General features: G+C 35.0%; 1 protein-coding gene and 1 long non-coding RNA gene across 2 annotated transcripts in view; one reads left to right on the top strand and one right to left on the bottom strand.

Moving 5' to 3' along the window:
* Nucleotides 1-22,191, bottom strand: part of LOC127846695 (NLR family CARD domain-containing protein 4-like) — a 755,110-nt gene that overhangs the window by 129,612 nt on the left and 603,307 nt on the right. The gene's annotated exons all lie outside the window — the stretch shown is intronic.
* On the top strand, nt 14,755-16,938 carry LOC127846720 (uncharacterized). Its single transcript, XR_008033623.1, has 4 exons — nt 14,755-15,286; nt 15,731-15,807; nt 16,332-16,413; nt 16,709-16,938. It is a non-coding gene; the product is annotated as an uncharacterized LOC127846720 (long non-coding RNA).

The raw sequence follows: 22,191 nt of genomic DNA, 5'->3' as shown, positions 1-22,191 counted from the left end.
GTAAAATGGGATCGTGTTAAGTAGAGATTAATTATATTGAATGTTATTGTATGACAGGCGATAAAGAAGTTAACAGTTTGTACTGTTTCTTCTAATTTGCAATAACTACTTGTGGACTAGTCATTTAAATTGGTTTAGTTATATATTTTAAATATATAACTAAACCAATTAAAATGACTAGTCCACAATATAATTTTGAAATGTCATTGTCATTATTGGAAGTTACAGCTTATTAAAATGTTAAAATTTCCAGTGTTTGTTTAATGCAGATTTTCATTAATACTGTAAAGAATACATGTACATGTTATGTACTGCACAGAAATTATACATTGAGCTAGGGCCCGGGCCCATCGCCCCCGATGGGGACATTCCACTGCACACTCATGCATCTACATGAAAATTTAAAGAAATAGATTGTGATATAATCATATTTGCTAGCCAAAGTATTTTTTTTCTGTTTTGAATCTCTTAAAAATACAGGTGTCTTAAAGCTCAGGAGAAGCAATTTCTTTGTTTCAAATAAGCTAAATTGCAGGTGCTTCCGGGGGCCTCTGGCCCCCTGGACCCCTGTCCAGGGTGTGCCCGGAACCCACCGTAGGCCCTATCGGCACCCAGAATTTAATTTTAAGGATTTCAAATTTGGGGCAATTGACACCCCTGAGAGTTGATGTAACCTGAGGACTTAACAATTCACATTAATATCCTCTATTTTAACTGAGGAAAATCATGTAAAATATGTGCCCAAAATCGCTCAGAAGCCACAATTTGGCACCTTTATTTCAACAAATTTCCGGGGGGGCATGCCCCCGGACCCCCCTAGCAGGTTGGCCTCCTCAAATAACTCAAAAGCCTGCTACAAAGAATCCTATTGAAAACCCTGTCTACTGTGAAGCTGCGCCAGACGTATTCGAAAGGAGGCGGAGTTAAGTCTGAGACGTGTGCAAAACACATTGAGTCTGCAGGAAACAGTGTTGATAGAAGCGTTATTTTAATCGACAGCTGACGTCACGACACGGGTTGCTAGTTTATGACCAATATTTAGGAAGTACAGTGGACGCCATGGGTTTTTGTTATCGGCGTATGGAATCAATTATCTGGCGTAATATACGGCCGTACGCCACTTAGTGACAAGTGTGTATTGGCAAATTGAATCAGACATTGACATCGAGAAAAACGGATGTAAAAAAATTGCGGTAAGAGGGAGACTTGAAGTCACTTTTTATCTACAGTTTCTTAATTTTTAGGCGACATTTGGCGTAATAAAGCGACTTAGTCGCTCACGTCTCCCCCTAGTGTGAGCCCTGTTGTAGGTTGAGAAATAAAATGATATATTGATAAAGACATCAATAATAAAATTAAATCACAAAATTATGCTAAAAAACACTCGGTTTACTAGATCAGTTTCAAGCCATCAATAACCAGACTTATATCTTAAATACAGACAAGATAAGTGTAAGTAAACTTTTTTGTAATACTGACAGATGCTTCAAATATTCATTTGATTAATCTCCTAGTACCGACAATACGAATTCATAACGTTTTTTTTTCAGATCAGATGTGAAATATATCCTGTATAAAAATACTGTTTACTTTAAAAAAAACAGCATGGTATCAATAAAGCAAATCTCAGATGTTGACAGTATTATAAAATATGCAGGAACGAACTCCCTGAAATACAATTTTCTCGGCACCATGTACCTAGATTTATTTAGAAGAGTCCCATACATATTATTCGAGTATGTGTATCAAGTTGAAGTGAAATTTACAACGGAATATGAATACATGTAATTAACAAAACGATCATTGCCCAGATAAAGTGTCATAAGTTCAATCCTATAAAAGTGAAATATCAACCTTATTTAGATAGATTCTCATTAATATGAATTTTGCAGACGATAATGCAATGTATCAAACCTTTAAGTGCAATAATTATTGGGCAGATTTAGAAGCCAGATATAAAAGAACATTTTAACAAAAATGTCAAAGCAGTATGTCCATAATCATTAGTGCAGTCTTTCCGTGCGGTCCTCGGATTTTTCCGATAATAATTTGGAAAATCCGGAAATGATTCTAATATTGCCAGACCTCGTGTCCGGTAATAAAATTATGGCGAAATTTGGAATTCCATAAGCTATTTACAGAAAAGTTTCAAGGCAAAAGTGGGAATTTACCGAGTTATTTATGAATACTCCAATCATGTAAAACATTTTTTCATTGGTTGCATTTTTTGAATGACGTACGTGCATTACGGTATCCGAAGATGTTTGCTGCGTCGTCAATGCAAATTACACACTACGTCATCACTATATGAGTACTGCAGGGCTTTTTTTCCTTCTTTGCGAGTGGCCCTGGAAGGACATTTCACAATTTTGATAAGGACAATTCACAAACCTAACAGGGCTGTGAATTTTTACAAAATTGGCCGTTTTTCACAATTTTAACAATTTCACGGCTCGGTTTTTCACAATTTTAAGAAGTTCGCGACTCAATTTTTCACAATTTGAATAGTTCCCGACTCAATATTTCACAATTTTGAAAAGTTCACAACTCATTTTTTCACAATTTTGAAAAGTTCACGACTCATTTTTTCACAAAGTGAGGGTGCCACGGCCGCTTCACAAAGTCAGGAAAAAAGCCCTAAGTAGATTTGCAAAGGGAGAGAATCGATATCATATACTTTTGGTTCCCATTATATCCGATTAATTCGTAAGCAAGCAGGGCATTCAGGGCTCGCGCTAGGGGGCGACGTGAGCGACTAAGTCGCTTTCTTACGCCAAACGTCGCCTAAAATTTAAGAAATTGTAGATAAAAAGCGACTTCCAGTCTCGCTCTTATCAGAATTTGTTCATATGTAGTTTTCTCGCAGGTTTTTTTTTCCACTTTTTGGGAAGATAGCCCATGGCTTTGGAATTGGGAATTTTATCGGCATTTTCATGAAATTGGGAAAATAAATTCATTAGCCTTTTTTTCCACACGAAAAGTCCACTGATTAGGGAAATACTAAATTTGATTTAACTCTTTATAATCATTCAAATTAAAAGAAAAAAATCATATAATAATTTGTTAGATGTAATTGAATTAAAATTGAGATAAAATACACATAAAACTTTTTTCTAAAAAAAAAAAAAAAAAAAAAAAAATTTTTTTTTTTTTTTTTTTTTTTGGCAATTGGGAATTTTTTGCCACATTTTGGGAAAAAAGTATACTTTTTGGGATTGGGAACATAGCCGAATTTCGGCTATAAAATCGGGCCAAAAAAAACCCTGTCTCGATGTCAAGGTCTGACTCAATTTTCCCATACACACTGTCGCAGCCCGGAGCGTTTCGCAATTGAGCGACATGTAATTTGAGGTAAACCTGGCCCCGATTCTCCCAACCTCCGAAATTATCTAATCGGCGATCGATATTGGTCAAGTCAGCATTCAAGTCACATGGTAGCTGGCCAATCAACATTGAGTTCACTCACACACAATATTGGGTCATTCATGCGCAGACACTGTATACTTGGAAATACACAGTTGATATTGTCGTCTGCTAACACTATAGCGGCCGATGGCAAACGTCGTATTTAAAGATAAACAAATAAAAAGGAGCCAAACAATACAAAAATTATTTCTAAGTTGATCACTTTACATATCTACCGACTATCGATCTGAATTAACGAAAGGATGCTTATTAAATAATTAGATCTATGTCGATGATTTTACACCTTTCAGCAGATTATCGTTTAAAATTGATAGTTGGTAATTAAGTTGTTTTTTACCCACAAACTTTGCTATTGTAAAGCAATATGTCAATAAAATTGTATATTAACTACTTATTTGCTAGGTTTCATCGATTTTCTTTTTTTTGCTGTCAAATGATATGCACAATTAGTTTCATGTGCGAAACGAGTACAATTTTTCGAACTGTCGTTTTCGGATACATTATTTTGCGTTGATTATAATTTAATTTCGAAGTTCTTTAAAGAACAAATAGAATGAAGAATACAGATGGGGTGATGCGGACGGTGTTGTTTATCATATTTCGAATAGTATTCACATGAAATTGCAATTGGAAAGACTATAAAAAATAACAAATAATTATTAAGAAAGCGAAAGTTAAATGTCACATTTCAAACATAAATATTTATCTGGTCTTACAGTTTTATTAAGCTTATGTTATCTACTGCTTCATAAACATATTATCGTTGAAATACTTTAGTCTGTATAATATATTAACATCAAAATGGATTGAATATAGCGCTAGTAAAATTTTAGTTATTTATCTGTCGTGTCTATTATTACTTGGTTAATTAGAACTGCTGAAAAAATTAAGATACACAAAAGAAATATAATTATGTGTACTACAGTGGTATACTTCAATAATGTGATACACATATATGTGTGTTGTAACGTCCTACATGCAAACCCTTGTGTCCGAGTCTCTCCACTTCTCCCTACAGTCTCCTCACTTCTCCCTAAATCAGTGTCCAGGGAGAAGTCACTACTCCCTAAAATTTCAGCCCAGCGTGAGCCCTGGCATTAACACAGGTCATTGTGATCTTCCAGCGATCTGTCAACACCTACATAGGAGTTCAAAGAAAATATCTACACAGGGGTTCGAAGGAAAACACAGTATCCAGATATATAACTGGTGATTTTGTTTTCATTTTATTTTTTAATATCTTAAAACGTTTCAATTAAAATTTGGTGAAGGAGCCAAACCAAACTCTCATGATGATCAAACTCAGCACTGCAGATGTTACAGCTTATGACCCTTCAGCAGCTGTAGACAAATGGCTGTTAAGATTCGATGGTTTTATGTAAAACAAGGGCTGTTTGTAAAACATGCATGCCCCCCCATATGGGCTCTCCTTTGTAGTGACAGCCATTGTGTGAATGTTTTTTTGTCACTGTGACCTTGACCTTTGACCTAGTGACCTGAAAATCAGTAGGGGTCATCTGCGAGTCATGATCAATCTACCTATCAAGTTTCATGATCCTAGGAATAAGCGTTTTTGAGTTATCATCCGGAAACCATTTTACTATTTCGGGTCACCGTGACCTTGACCTTTGACCTAGTGACCTGAAAATCAATAGGGGTCATCTGCGAGTCATGATCAATGTACATAAGAAGTTTTATGATCCTAGGCATAAGCGTTCTTGAGTTATCATCCGGAAACCATTTTACTATTTCGGGTCACGGAGACCTTGACCTTTGACCTTGTGACCTGTAAATAAATAGCAGACCTGTTTACCCTGGCTACCGGTTGCTTCTCAGTAGAATGGAGGGCATCTCTCAGTAGTTTTTGGCTGTTGTCAGTAGTTTTAACCTTTTCAATCATTTTGAGCATTAAAACACCATGACTGGGTCACATATATCAGATTAACGGTACATAAAGCATTAGATGAATTTACTTGCTAATAATTGAATCTGTTAAGTGATTTTTTTTTTGCTTTTATTTGTTACAGCCTGTGCCATTTGGATTGGGAAAATTAGCGGGATTAACCATGAAATTGGAAAAATAGCGCTATAAACCATGAAATTTGGAGACATTCAGCATTATAAATATGATTATAAGTAACAGAATTAAAATTGTTTTTAAGTGCATTTTTGACAGCATGTTTATATTATAAAGTGCTGCTTTAATGTCTTCTTACAATGAAGACAATATCAAGTTAATATCCATCCACATGCATGTTAAACTTGCAATAATCTAGATTCTTAAATACACCATTTGAACAAAAGCTCTTTTAAGAGTTGCTATTAATTTAATTCAGTATTTTTTTAAATTAAATATCATAAGGGGAAAACATAAACACATATTGACAAACACCCTTTAGTGTTCTTGTTGTGTTAATAATGTATTAAATGGAGTTAAAATAATATATTTTATTTGTTTACCTTTCAATATCTTGCACTTGACAACTTCAGTTCAATGCTATTTCATTAAAGTGTACAGCGTAACAAACATATATCTGAGTATACACAGATCCACTAACATATCGATCAAATCATGTTTGTCTCTTTCCATTTTCGAACGATACCCATCTTATTATAATAAATGCTTTAACTTTGTGAGTAGAATGAACACCAATTTTCCAACACTAGTTTCCGTGACGCACATTCACTGTGCAGATTTCTGATAAATATTTGTTGTTGTTTGTTTATCTCAAACGTAGTATTTTGTGTTGACACACGCATTACATCATTCCTTATTAAACATATGATATCCGTTGTTAATTTGAATGGTATTTATTATTTTCGCCGTTAATCGCAATTTCTCGTCTGTTTGCTGCCATCTTTGACGTGTGTAAAAAACAGGTGTGTTCAATCCCGATACATCGACTATCGTCGGTATTCTCCGCAATCGAGAGAGAGAGATGTGTATACTGGATAGCAACGTAAAATCGTATATATTCGGCTAAATTTGCGAACCAATACATAAGTCAGTTGTCGTTCAGTGACGACTCCACATGCTCGATCAGCACACGTTCCCCGGGAGGTTTGAATTTTAAAGTTCAGTCTTCGAAATTAGCTTTGAAAAGTTACATGCCAGTCGGGCCAGTTACTTAAGAATTTTTACATGCCCAACATATTTTTTACATGCCCAAACTTTTTTAACCAAAATTATAACAAATCACAACATTTTAACACTTACATGCTACACATAGTAAAGCAGAACATTTGTTTCAATAGTAGTGAATATAACTACATCGAATCAGTCACTAGAGTTAAGACGGTCGATCGTTACACCAGTGCTCTTGAAAAGAGCGTACTCTGGTGTCCTCGTACCATTTCTTGGCTTCCTTTTTCTCTAAATCATTGTCAATTTTCTATTTTTGAAGTGCTTTATCGGGCTTAGCGCCATCAACATTCCTAAGATACTGCATAGCCTTTATGTCGACAATGACATTTGTTTACATTGACAAAAACGGAAGCGTATTACTTGATTGAAATGATCGATTCAAAAAGCATCTTCTCGATTAATGTCTAGAGAAACAGTCGATTAGAACCGAATGTGACCGAACTGAATCCGGGTCGTTTTGCCCTTAATCCCTTTCGCCCCCCCCCCCCCCCCCCCCCCCCGAGTCGTTTCGCCCTGGGTCGTTTCACCCTAATTCCTGGGTCGTTTCGCCCTAATTTTTGTACTTATAGCGATATTAAAGGATTTATCTTAGGCTTGTCAGAAGCTGTATGGGATATTGTTTAATACAGATTATATTATCTTAATTACTGTTTATTTTGTTTATTTAAATAAAACAAAGTACAAAGTTATTTATATTGCATATATTTTGATAGCTCTAATATGAATAATAAGAATACACATGTATAAACAAAACATTCAATACAATGATGAAGCACACATACACAATAATTTGACATACATTTTATTTTATCTAACATAAAACAACTGAGAAAATCACATCGAAATACAGATTTCATGGTATATTTATTAATAAACAAAACATTCAATCCAGTGTCGAAGCGCACATACACACTAATTTGACATACATCTTATTTGAAGGTACCGTCCATGAACCAGCGCCTAGCATGGCAAAGTAGGTTACGCTGGTATTCCGTGGCGAAGATTATGTGTCTTTGGTCGCCCACTCGGATGTCGGCCAGCAAAAAGTCACCACACTTCAGGTATTCGGTGTCAAGCTGAAAGAATTAACAGCGAAATCTTAATAAATAATCATGAAATTAAAGGCAATACATTTGATATAAAATGATCATTAGTTTTTTTTATAAATCATAGAGATGATTTTTTTTTTTAATTCTCTGAATATTCGGTTGTCACAATTAACAGCGTTTTCACACCTTCGGTCGGTATATTTCATGGGCAATATATCGGGCGTTAAAGGTGTGATATACAACGTACTTTAATTAATTATTGTATTACCGTTAATTGGTGTGTTAATAAATCGGCTTTTATTGTAATACAAACCTCAAAGTCTAAATTGGTTGGTTCCTCTGGCCTATTTTTGGCTCGGTGACGGTTCAGAGCCCGCTTTAACAGTTTCTGTTTTGGGGCCAGGAACCGCTGTTCTTCCAGGATATGATTGGTCATCACATGAGTCACTACTTCCATGGCTCGCCGGTGAGGATCAAGCTCCATCAGATGCTTGCTCAGAAATAAAAAAAAATGTAACGAAGCTGAAATTAAACAGCGTATAAAACCATTCGGACATTGTGATAAAATGAGAAATTGCACCTTGTTTCTGTTTGCATACCAAATATTTTTTAAATAAATAAATAATAGGCCTACCACTTCTGACATATTTTTTAAATAAATAAATAAAAGGCCTACCATTGCCTATATATTTGTTAAATAAATAAATGATAGGCCTACCACTGCCGATAACTCTGCTTTGACGGCCAGTCTTAAGTCAGCGGGGTGCGCGTGATCTTGTAGACCTGGTTTGAAATGGTCACCGTGTTGACTGACAGTGGCATGGCATCGCATCTTTGTTGACCGTACACTACACGTTCACAACGTAGACTTCTTGTTGGCTTTCTGCAAAAGACGAAAAAACTAACGGACATTTATTTCGCACATCTTTTTAACATAAGAACTGAAAGTCTTTTAATATTAACTTTGTATATATAAGTTTTTTGTGTTTTAAAGGTATAATGATGTCTGCATTTCTATTTACTATTTGTTCATGTATTAAATATTTCTACAACTTCATAAATAACAAGCATGATTTGAACTTCCAAATGGAAAATGTGTTTCCAAAAGGAGTATTGCTTTGAGAAACCGGGTCTTAACGCAAGTGCGTAAACTTCTATCTTTAAAAAAAATATATAGATGTATGTCTCATTGTGTACATATTGTAAAGCTTTGTTAATGTGTGTAAATATTGAAATAAATATTAAAAGAAAAGTATGTAGTATATATCAAAATAATAACAGTTTTACAAATTGCGTTAAGACCTGGTTTCCATATGCACTACGCATTTTGTAAGCATATTTTCCATTTTAAAGTCACATCATACATTTAATTCATGAAGATGTTACAATCTTTAATACATGAACTAATAATAAAGAGAAGATAGAATCAATAAACAAATAAACATAAAGATGTAAAGGAAAATTACAGTAAACAAATATCTTCAAGAGAATAAAATGGGCTGTTTACATCACCGACTTATTTAATTATTTACATCTTTCATACGTCAAAGAGTGTCAGCGCTTAAAGCTAATTGAAGTTGAAATATGGTAGAAATAATATTTGTTAATACCGCAAATCGAAGAATGGACAGAATTATTAATTATTTAACTATGAAAATTTTATTGCATATACAATTTTATGACAAACAGCGTATTTTATAACAACGGCAACATGCAGACAAATAGCGCCGACACAAAATATAAATAAAATAGATAAGCATCTCGTACCTGTACAGGCTTCCTGAAAAGGCCGGACCGCCGGTCTTGTCCGGCAAAATTCTTTACGGTCCGGCGAAGTTTCTAATATTGCCGGTCCTTGTGACAGGCAAAAAAATGTATGACTTAATACCCAAAATGCAAATACTTGCTAAAAGAACGAAAACTCCCCCATTAAAATCACTATCATTTTCGTGAATTTCTAGCCTTTTTGTCATTAAGAACACTAACGTGTCACTAGTTCTTAAAAGTGCTCTCCCTTTGTTGTTTTTTCGACAACGTCAATTTCATTGGTCTGACATATTACTGTGCCATATCAAAACAATCAATATGAAGCAAAACTGTAAACATTTAAACTGAATTATGGAAACATCACAGTTTACTTCGGAACCAAGAATGCACATGAGTAGAGACTTGTTGAAATCTGCAAGTTAAACATGTGAGTTAAACACAATTCTTTTCAATCCCCTGAAAATCTTCGTAAATTAAGCATTTTGATGTGAGGCCTTCTTGTCCCCAGACATAAATCTGATAAAATAGCCTATTACATGCATCCGATCCCTATAGAAATATATATTTTCCTTTGAGTCTGACTAGAATTTACAGCTGTTGTCCATCATACACTGTTATCACTAGAACACGCAAGTGTTTTGTTTTACTTTATCAAGTGTACTTATACCCAGGCTGCACATTGCAATAAATATGAGTTAAACTTTACTTAATTATTCAATTATGAACTCGTGCTGTTTGGTCAGGTTAATTTTTGTCCGAACAGGCTAACTTTTCTATCAGCCTGTCCTGTTGACAGGCATTTTTGGGGACTTTTCAGAAAGCCTGCCTGTATCACATGTCCGATGTTGCCATCTGTCACATAAATCACATGTGATGGCATGTTGGCGAGGTGAGACTATCCGATCACACGAAATACACAATTCGTCTGCCATAAGAATGTGTCGAAATATAAATTCACGAATGACGCTGTCATGGCCATGATGCTTTTTATATACACTTTCGGCGAATATCTTGAGATCAAAAGATGCAAACTGGCTTAAAGTTTATAAAAACAATATCACACCTTTATAATGTCTCCTTTTGATGTTTCTGTGCTAGTAATTAGTCAATCATCTGATCACACGTCTTTCGATCTAAGTGTGTTTGATAATTATTAAATTGGTCCCGAAATTATTTTAATTGGCAAATCAATGCATCATACCTCTGCCAAACTAATTAATCTTAATACTTTACGTTTGTAACACAATGAATCATAACGTTTCCGTTAATTAATTGCAATTAAAATCAAACGGATAATTGAGCAAACATCAAATTTGTAATAATTAAATAATCTTAATTTCCCATATATGATAAACTAGTACTAAATTAAAATTGCAATTAATAATAAAATTTGTATTGAAAATCTTAATTTTCCATATATGTTAAACAAATACTATTCGGAACGAAAGAATCATTTACAAAAGCCTAATATTACATAATAATTAAATAAGGGCGAAACAACCCACTTGTAAGGGCGAAACGACCCGAGACCAACCGAACTGCATCGGTCAAAAACAATAACGATGATGTGTGCAAGCAGGTGTGTGTTGTTAAACCAATCAAATTTCATTGTTTTACAACTTGCGGCAAGGTGTTTGTTCGCAAAATTGAAAAATAGATCTGCAAATATCAAGAACCGCTTACGATTTTTTTTTATAAACTGTCAATTGGCTTCAATAAATTACATGTCCGGCCAGGGGTTTTTTTAGAGAAAGGGGAAGACGCTGGACGCTGGGTGAAAGGGGAAAAAAGAGTGCGAAAGAGACATATTAGGGGAAAAAATAAAAACTGTTCATTTCAATGTCTATAACTCATCAAAAGAGGCTTGTCTCCGTCCTTTTTGTTCTAAAACACATTTAACACGTATTAAAGTCAAAGTCCTTAATTAAGTTGCAGGTGTAGATCTAATAATGGGAAATGTTTTCAACTATATTTCTGTACTGGGGCCGGGGGACGATGTCAATTTTATGATTTCAATTTCATGATGAATGGGTTGACGATCTTGATCTGCTACAGTATTGGAAGGGAAAGGAGCAGCAGCCGATTGTCTACTTTCACTTTCACAATGTTCGATGTTGATTACCTCAGAATCCTGATGGGTTATAACGGTTTTCGATGATTCTTTCTTAAAAAATGCCTCGATGCGTTCAGTATCTTCCAATTCCGAATGTTTTATTTTGTTTGTGTAAGAACGCCAATTGTGAGACATTTTTTCTGTTTTCACGTTTATATCTTGGCTTGCACATAGCCCGGATGAAAATTCGACTGGTTTCTGGTAATTTATTGACGAAACACCCTTCTCGCGCAAGACCGGTATCCAGTTAAATAGTCACATGATTATTACGATTAGTTGCCCAGTTAACATAACGTTATTTAAGAGCTATATTTAGAATAACTGGGATTCCCAGATTTTTTGTGTTCGTCTGGAGAGAGAGAGAAAGATCGTTGTACATGGTGCAAATTGGATAATTGTCGAATGCCCAAAGGAAAAATAAACATTTCTTTGAGAGAAAATATTATATTTTGGTGAAAAATGATATTTTTGGTGGGGAAATTGTATTTTGAGGGGAAAAATTCTGGTAGGGGAAGACGCCGAATATCGGCGTCACTTTCTTAGTAAAAAAAAACCCTGCCGGCGGGCCACAAACGTGAATTTTTTATGTGCCCGGCAGTTATTTTACTCGCCACGGGCGATCGGGCGTGTGCTAATTTCGAAGACTGTTAAGGTTTCTTACTACGCAAGCGCCAAAATGATTATGATTGATAAATCACCCGCAAAGACCGAAAATAAGCCAAAGTGCGATTAAAAACTGAAATTTGACCATTTTGATCGATGAATCCGTTGTTTTTTAGTACAAATTCGTAGTGCGTAGTTTAGCCAAATAATCCGTAGTTACTACGGCGAATCCGTAGAAGTAAACAGGTCTACAATAGGGGTCATCTGAGAGTCATGATCAATCTACCTATCAAGTTTCATGATCCTAGGCATAAGCGTTCTTGAGTTATCATACGGGAACCATTTTATTATTTCAGGTCACTGTGACCTACCTTTGACCTAGTGACCTGAAAATCAATAGGGGTCAACTGCTAGTCATGATCAATCTACCTATGAAGTTTCATGATCCTAGGCCTAAGCGTTCTTGAGTTATCATCCTGAAACCATTTTACTATTTCGGGTCACCGTGACCTTGACCTAGTGACCTTAAAATCAATAGGGGTCATCTGCGAGTCATGATCAATGTACCTATGAAGTTTCATGATCCTAGCTCCAAGCGTTATTGAGTTATCATCCGGAAACCACCTGGTGGACGGACCGACATACCGACATGTGCAAAGCAATATACCCCCTCTTCTTCGAAAGGGGGGCATAATTAAATATTAATGAAGTTTTTACATAACAAACTCACACCTGCATACAGGACCAACAAAATGTTCTACCATAATTAAAACAAGAGTGCCAAACTGTCACAAGATACGCCCGTTCGAAGGTTTTGGACACCATGCTCAATGCTTGAAAGTGTCCTCAAGACCTAGTTATTGACCCGGCATGACCCATATTTGAACTTGACCTAGATATCACTTAGATGTAACATCTGACTAAATTTGGTGAAGATCAGATGAAAACTACTTCAATTAAAGAGCGGACAACATGCTTAATGCTTGAAATGCACTATGTGACCTCGTTTTTGACCCGGCATGACCCATGTTCGAACTTGACCTACATATCATCTAGACACAACTTCTGACCAAATTAGGTGAAGATCAGATGAAAACTACTTCAATTAGAGAGCGGACACCATGCTAAATGCTTGAAATGCACTAAGTAACCTCGTGACCTAGTTTTTGACCCGGCATGACCCATATTTGAACTTGACCTACATATCATCTAGACACAACTTCTGACCAAATTTGGTGAAGATCGGATGAATACAATTTGAATTAGAGTCCGGACAAAGTGGCGCCGTTGAAAATGCACTAATTGACCCTATGACCTAGTTTTTGACCCGGCATGACCCATATTCGAACTTGGCCTATATATCAACTAGATGCAACTGCTGACCAAGTTTGGTGAAGATCGGATGAATACAATTTGAAATAGAGTCCGGACAAAGTGGCCCCTTTGAAAATGCACTTATTGACCCTATGACCTAGTTTTTGACCCGGCATGACCCATATTCGAACTTGGCCTAGATATCAACTAGATACAACTGCTGACCAAGTTTGGTGAAGATCGGATGAATACAATTTGAAATAGAGTCCGGACAAAGTGGCCCCTTTGAAAATGCACTTATTGACCCTATGACCTAGTTTTTGACCCGGCATGACCCATATTCGAACTTGGCCTAGATATCAACTAGATGCAACTGCTGACCAAGTTTGGTGAAGATCGGATGAATACAATTTGAATTAGAGTCCGGACAAAGTGATGCCTTCCGCCCGCCGCCCGCCGCCCGCCCGCCCGCCCGCCGCCAAGGGGTTTCACATAATACGTCCCGTATTTTATACGGGCGTATAAAAATCATCGAAATAATTCACTCAAATGCATTGGGATTGACTTTAAGACTAGTATAATATGATAAGGTATGCTAGCCTACAACAGCTTAGCAAAACGATTTAAGTATTGTACATGTATGCTCATGATACAGAAAGATGGTCTTTGTCGACTTAATTATTAGCGCCCACCCAAGGCTATGCCTGATGGGTTCAACCAAAGAAGATTAGTCAGAGGATGTGTCTTTAGTATAGGATTCAGATATCCAGAATGAAGAGACAAATACTAAATAAATCTTGAAAATTCTGAATGATTAAATGCATTATTTGTATATTAAGCGGATATCAAAATATTGTTAAAAATGTCATCATTGTCTTTCGTCGTCATTTCTTACTTTTTGGGCCTGAAATAATCAGTCTGGGTCGGAAATGGCTGCATGATTATAGGACCTCATGGCCGGCAATAAATTATAATTTTGGGAAGGACTGTTAGTGAATTCCAGAGCTGATTGCAAACCTGTTATTTGGTTTTAAAGACTTCCGTATACATCCAGACTCCACAATGCAGTTTTTGCACGCATTTTTATTGATCTACAAGCATTATTCATTCGATCCTTCCTTCTGTCCGATTTGTCAAGCACACCAATTCATATTGGTATATGGTGAATATTCATATAAATGTACGGTCTTTAGTACCAACATCTTGAAACTTCGTTGGCAAGTATGTTTGAGGTTCTGCAATTTTGACACGCGAAAGGACATTGTCCAGAGACGCGTGAACCATATTAGTAGATTTTATTTCATTGCGTCAGATTTTGTATTTGTACTTTGAATAGCAATAACCACGCACCTGCTATGCAAATTATTGCGCAATCGGTGTTCAGGCAAAAAGTTGACCGAAAAATGTGGGGTGTTTTTAACGCTTCACTACGAGCATAAAAGAAGTAATCCAAATGAAAAATTTGCATATGTGGGAGGAGATATGTCCAAATAAGCGGTATCTGACCTTTCCATGACCGGAAAAGAAAAAATCATTGCTCAAAAGTGAAAGTAAAAAATTCGAAGGCCAATATTTTGCAGACAGAAGGCAGATTCACTTGAAATTTAGCTTTTAATAAATCAATTATTGTGTTTTTTAATAAATCCTAACCATTTGAATCAGGTATATGCGCGTGAAATAATATATATTTATTTATTTCCAACACCACTATACCTGTGCAGTAGAGTTACTCCCCTTTCCGCGGAATTATCACATTGTTGTTACGGTGAATTCGGGAGCGATCTTTTGAGCAGTTTTACGGATATCGGTACGATAAACACAGTATTTGTTTGGCAGGAAGAGAAATTGTCTCATCTGGTATCGATGCAGGTATGAATTCACTTAAATCACCTAAATTATTGTGTTAATTATGTCAAATAAAATCTGTTCCAGATCGTACCCGCGCCATTTCGTACCGGACTTGTCTTCATTTGTAACAAATGTAAAATGTAACTTCTGTGATTGATCATAATTATAAACTTAAAAGCTAAGTTACGTTATTAGTTTTAAGTTGATTATACATTTAGGGAGCATTATAATTCACACACCATCTCATTATTAGTTTTGTTAACGTGTTAAAACTGCTATAATTAATTTCAGTTCTTATTTCATTTACATGATTAATATACAAAAAATAAATGGATATTATTATATATAAAGGTTAGGTTCTTGAAATTTACCTTTGCAAAATTGAGAATGCAATGCTAAAACACGGTTATTATGTGTCGCAGGTTTGTGCATACCGGTATTGAATTTTTTTTTATTATTTTATAGAGAACATGACTGACAAAGATCTATTTGACAGTGATTATGATGGGGGTTCACAAATACATGAGCACAGTTACACTGTGGTAAGTAACATTTTAAGCAGTTGCATGTTGAAGACATTGAATTTGATGGTTAACAATTATATCCTGAATTTAAACCTTACATTTGGCTAATTTTGATCTCAGCATGATTTTTTTAGCAAAAGACACATTGAATCAGTAAAAGCTTGTAGAAAACATTTTCGGTTAAATGTTCTGTTCTTTCAGTTTGACTGTATCACTTAATTAATATTTGCATGCAGTGCACTATTATATTTCAGCATCTTTGGAGTTCCTTTCATGAAGAAAACAAGCTCTTAATTAATGTATCGACAATTATTTACTAAATCCAAGAAGTTGTTTAAAGATATTGAGCTGTTACATACATTCGCATTTTATGAGTTCGAATCTTCTTACAGTAATTATTATAATATTTTTTTAATTATTTTATGATATGTTTATCTTTTTTTGAATAGGTGTGTGTTAAACTATTCTAACAAATAGTATTTCTGTTTCATCTTACAAAAGTATATAAGATTTAATATAGCAATGCAATGTCGATCTTTCAGAATTCCTGGTGCTGCCATTCCTAATCAACCGACATATCAGAATTCTGGATAAGAATTCAGATTACTGGCTGCATATTCAACCGTAAGTGTTTTTCCTGTTCAATTTAACTGCTAGTTCATAAATAAAATTTTGTTTAAGAGAAATAATATTACTTTGAAATTTTCTTAAATACCAGGTGGTATCACATTTGTATTTGGTGGGTGGGGCAGTTGTACATGTTTTGGATAATGTTTTTTTTTTAATACTAACCAAATAAGTTTAAGTTTTTGTTTTTTCAACATTTATTCTTGTTTTGTTGTACATTATTTCAACTGTGATATTTAATCACATGCAAATTTGCATTTAAGAAAAATCAACTTTTTATTGTCTATTTCAGGAATTTTTGGGTCCTGCGTTGGTGGGGGGTAACGTGTTTCAGGCCAGAATCCTGCCGGACCATCCAATTGCAAGGACATCTAACATAGCTGAAATGTATCTGTAATGAATTATTAAAAGTTTGGATAAAAAATGTGTTCTTAAATCATTATTTTAAACAAATTATACACCCAGGTTGACTATTTTGAAAAAAATGAAAAATGACAATTTTTACACAAGGGATTTTTCAATGTTTCCACATTCACTAACATTATTTTAGACAATGTAAGATAGACAAACCATACATATTTGGAAATGGTTTACTAATATCTATCAGAAAATGTATAATTTTACTGGGTTTATGTCAATTTTCAAAATCAGTGGTTATTGCTACTTTGAACACTTCATGAATATTATTACAAACACACCTTTGACGAAGAATCCGCAAGCGAATTCTGTTTAAACAAATAATATCATATTTTTTTAACAAATTTAAGATTTACTTTTCGTGATATGAGTTTTCGCACAATAAATAAACACATGTTGATGGCGGAAGTGATAATTTTATAAAATTAGCGACTACAACGACCGCAGTCGACTGACCACAAAGTCATGCGACCACAGTCGCAGCATATTTCTCTGTGAACGCGACAATTTGTCAGTTGGCGGCCGACAACTGTCGGTCGACCGCACAGTCGCACAGTAGTTTTTTATTAAACCGGACCCTGTAGAGTGGTAACGAGCTGAATTTTGAAAGAGATGACCACACTTGTTAAACTGGAGCACTGTGTGCTTATGTGAGTTTAACATGACAACAAAATAGGACTAGTTACTCAAATTTATATACATCAGTCCGTGACCAAATGAAACCAAGCCTGGTCAAACTACCTAATGACGCCATTGTAATCGGTCAATGTATTCTGTAACACATAATAATATTTTTAACATAAACACTATTGACTACCAAAACAAATTATCAAAATATCTTACTAACTCTTTTATTTAATAAGTAAACTCTTAGTTAAATATTGCTAGGCCGTTACCCCACCCAGTCGTTATTGTATTGCGTAATTTAAATAAGGTTCGTTTCCGATTAAATATCATAATCAAAGTAAGAATTTATATGAAACATTAAAGATAAATATCTTATTAATTGATTTAAAGTCATACCCATTGTTAAACTTGTGAATTTGTCCACGATTTAACGTATAATTGTTGTTCGCGCTTGTATCTTATTCGTTCATTAAGTCCGCCATTTCGTATGACGTTCATTGGTAGTTATTTTTATGTCGTCACATGTCATTGACGTCACGCCCGGTTTAAATATAAATAGTGGGGTCAAGCGTAAACAAGTTTCACTTTCGAATATAGCTAAAACGAATACGGATACAATTTAGTAGATAACTTTAAACATACTACAGATGATTGATAAACACTTAGGGTTTGACAATAGTGAGATGCAGGTACGAATATTTTATTATTGATTGTATATGATATTTTGATATATAATTTTGTGATAATGAAACTGATTATGAAACTGAAAGTAAAAATACAGAAACGTTTATAACCGTTTGTTTTATCTTGTTATACGGCATAACAAATGGGACGATTGAACTTTACCGGTACGCAACACTTAACATCAAACAGCGTACCCTAACCTTAACCCTAACCCTTAACACCTAACACATAACAACTAACGCAACGCCTTATAATCCTTTTTATCCTATATATTCCTTAGTATCGGCGGCTACCGCCCCCAAACCCCCACTTTGTCGATAGTGATAAACAACCGCGTACCGGTAAAGTTCAATCTAGCCTAACAAATAGTCAGAAGTTAAGGATAGTCAACATTCGGGAAAGGGGAAAAATTTGCTAAATTTGTGGAAATTTCAATGAGAGCCTTGTTTAGCAGGGATTATGAATTTTCCACAAGTAAAAAGAAACAAATAGTAAATTGTTTTTTTTTATAATACAATATATTTCAAATGCAGAAATTTAACTGGCACCACTTTGGAAGTTTTCCTCATCAGTAACTGAAAATAGAAAAATATATGATAGAAATTTTTCTAAGATGGATAATTATGTCAGTAAAATTTTTAAGGTAAATGACAGTGATATTTTAATCAGTTAGTTAGAAACTTTTGCAACGAAATTTTAATTGCTATTTTGTGTTCACATATTAAATTATTAAAATGGATCAAGATTCATCAACTGCTGATCACAACTTATTCAAGAACCTACTAGAATTTGTAATACTTCATCAACATGCATAGACTTAGTTCTTGTATCAGATAATGATTTAATTTCTCATTGTGGAGTCATTGATTCATCAATATGTGACCATTGTATTGTTTATTGTACACGCAAGAAATTAAATATGTCAATTGGTAAACATTACAATGTACACACCAGATCATTGAAAAACTACAGTAAAGAAAACTTTGAACAATGTCTTTTATCTACAGACTGGAGTAGTGTCTTACTAAGTGACAATGTCTCTGTAGCTTGGGATAATTTTAAAAGTATATTTTTATCTGTTCTTGATGGCATTGCACCTGTAAAAGAAGTTAGATTTAAACAACGCACTCAGCCTTGGATTACTCCTGATATTTTAAATAGTATCCAGGCAAGAGACAAAGCTTTTCATGTATATAAGATAAATAGAATGGAAGAAAGTTTTAATAATTTTAAGGAGTTGAGAAATAAAGCTCAGTCACTTATCTGTAAGGCCAAGAAACATTATTTTTCAGATAAACTGGAACAGTATAAAAACAATTCTAAATCTCTCTGGGACACACTTAAGAAGTTAGGTCTTCCCACTAAAAAAGGGAACTCTTCATCAAGTAGCATAGGGCTTCAGATTGATGGGCAAATTTCCTTTGACAAATTTACAGTAGCTGAAAAATTTAACTCATTTTATACAACAGTTGCTTCTATACTTGTTGAGAAACTTCCAAAAAGTTTTAATAAATATGGCAAGAATTTTGTAAGTAATTACTACGCTACTAAAGGTGTTGTGCCAAACAGTTTTTCATTTTCCATTGTGTCTGAAAATACAATTTTAAAGCATACACATAAATTAAGTGCTAATAAGGCATCATGTTTGGATGGCATTCCTGCTAGATTTGTTAGGGATAGTGCTTCTTTCATATCTTGTCCCCTTGGTCATATTGTTAACTTGTCAATTATACAGGGTTCTGTTCCTGATGACCTCAAGTCAGCGAGAGTTATTCCCCTCTATAAGAAAAGTGTTAAGACTGAGGTTGAAAACTACAGACCGGTTTCGATCTTAAGAATCATTTCAAAGATCCTTGAAAGAGTAATTTTTGACCAAGTTGAAGGTTACTTGAATGACAAAAAGCTTCTGTATAGCTATCAATCAGGATTTAGGCGTGGCTATTCTACAGACACCTGCCTTACCCATATATCTGATTATTTTCGTTTTAAGATGGATGAAGGTAAGATGGTTGGTATGATATTGTTAGACCTACAAAAGGCCTTCGATACCGTCAATCATAGTATTTTAATCATGAAACTTGAGGCTATTGGTCTCCATAGTGACGCAGTCAGGTGGTTTACCTCCTATCTCTCCGATCGCCATCAGGTTGTTGACGTATCAGGTACTATGTCCTTCGAGGCCTCCATCTCATGTGGTGTTCCTCAGGGCTCCATTTTAGGTCCCCTTTTATTTTTAATTTATGTGAATGATATGGCCGCTGTGGTAAGAAATAAAATTTTACTTTATGCTGATGATACTGGCATCCTGGTAGCTGGTAAACACATTTCAGAAATTGAATCCATTCTTTCTAGCGATCTCGTACTTATAAGTGAGTGGTTAGTGGACAATAAACTTTCCCTACATCTTGGTAAAACAGAATCTATATTGTTTGGCTCAAAGCCCAAACTAAGGTCAAATTCTCAATTAAATGTCTCTTGCAATGATGTGTCAATTACTCCATCAAGTTCTGTTAAGTACCTAGGTGCTGTATTGGACCAGTTCCTGTCTGGTAAAACCATTGCTAGATCAATTATTACAAAGGCAAACTCAAGGTTAAAGTTCCTATACAGAAATAGTAAGTTCTTAACATTGCACACCAGAAAACTCCTTGTCATGTCTCTTATACAGTGCCACTTTGACTATGCCTGCTCTTTTTGGTACCCTGGTCTTATTCAGTCACTTAAAAATAGGCTTCAAACTGCACAAAACAAGATGATTAGGTTTGTTCTGAATATGGATAACAGATCAAATGTTGGTCAAGAACAGTTTTCACATTTAGGTTGGCTGCCTGTTTCAAAAAGAGTAGAACAGATCATACTTTGTCATGTACATAAGATTAAAAATGGCCTTGCACCAGAGTATATGGGTGAGAATTTTAAGCCAGTGTCTGGCGTACATAATCGTTGTACTAGGTCTAATATGGTAGCTCAGCCAGAATCTGATCATTTTGCTGAAAATTTTACATTTGAAGACTCTGGTCGTTTTTCCAAATCAAGAGTAGGAAGTTTTGGTTCTAAAACATTTACATATAATGGTATCTGTTTATGGAACAATCTTCCTCAAAACATCAGGGATGTACCTAAACCTAACAATTTCAAGGGTGCCATCAAGAAACAGTTTTTAGAGTCTTTATAGCTTTTTATAGTATAATTTTTATTATGAATTTTATGTTCTGTTAAAATACTGTGATACATTTTTAAGTCTTATGATCAATAAGATGCAAGGATCTCATAATTATTCTTTAACTTATAGTATGCTACAAAGTGTGTTTATTAACTACCTATGCAGTGTGTAACTTTCATATGCAACTTCTGTGATAATAATGAACATGTGATTATATTTATTCATTCTTAATCAGTAATATACTTTATTAAACAGTACATATTTGATACATATACATTATTAAAATCTAATACATGACTGTTTCATGGTTACTGCCACCAATAACAAGGACCACAATGGAAATAAGTGAAAATCATTTTTCTCTTTTTTGTGTTATCCTTGGTATTGTGTGTGCATTCCATGGTTTGCTATGTATATTGCTGTGATAATATATTTTATATTGTCTGCATTATGTAGTAACTATGTAATGTTCATATGTTTACCAAATAAAATCATTCAATCATTCATTCATTCATAGGTCAGATAATTTAGAAACAGATTGTAGCTCTAGAGTTTAAGAGAAATTGTTTGATATGTCAAATCAAATGTACTCAATTTCGAATACAATTACCCAGCAAACAATCTATATGGGACCCATATGGGTCCCATGTGGGCACCTATATGGGCCCCATGTGGGCTGCCAACATGGGACGCAGATGGGGAGTGCAACCGGGCTCCACATGGGTCCCATCTGGGCTGCCCCATGAAAGTATATGGGGCAGCCCAGATGGGACCCATATGGAGCCCGGTTGCACTACCCATCTGGGCCCCATGTTGTCAGCCCACATGGGGCCCATATAGGTGCCCACATGGGACCCATATAGGTCCAACATGGGCATCCCTTT

This window comes from Dreissena polymorpha, chromosome 9 (assembly GCF_020536995.1).
Source record: "Dreissena polymorpha isolate Duluth1 chromosome 9, UMN_Dpol_1.0, whole genome shotgun sequence".
NCBI classification, from domain to species: Eukaryota; Metazoa; Mollusca; class Bivalvia; order Myida; family Dreissenidae; genus Dreissena; species Dreissena polymorpha.
This window is presented reverse-complemented; position numbering and strand designations above follow the sequence as displayed.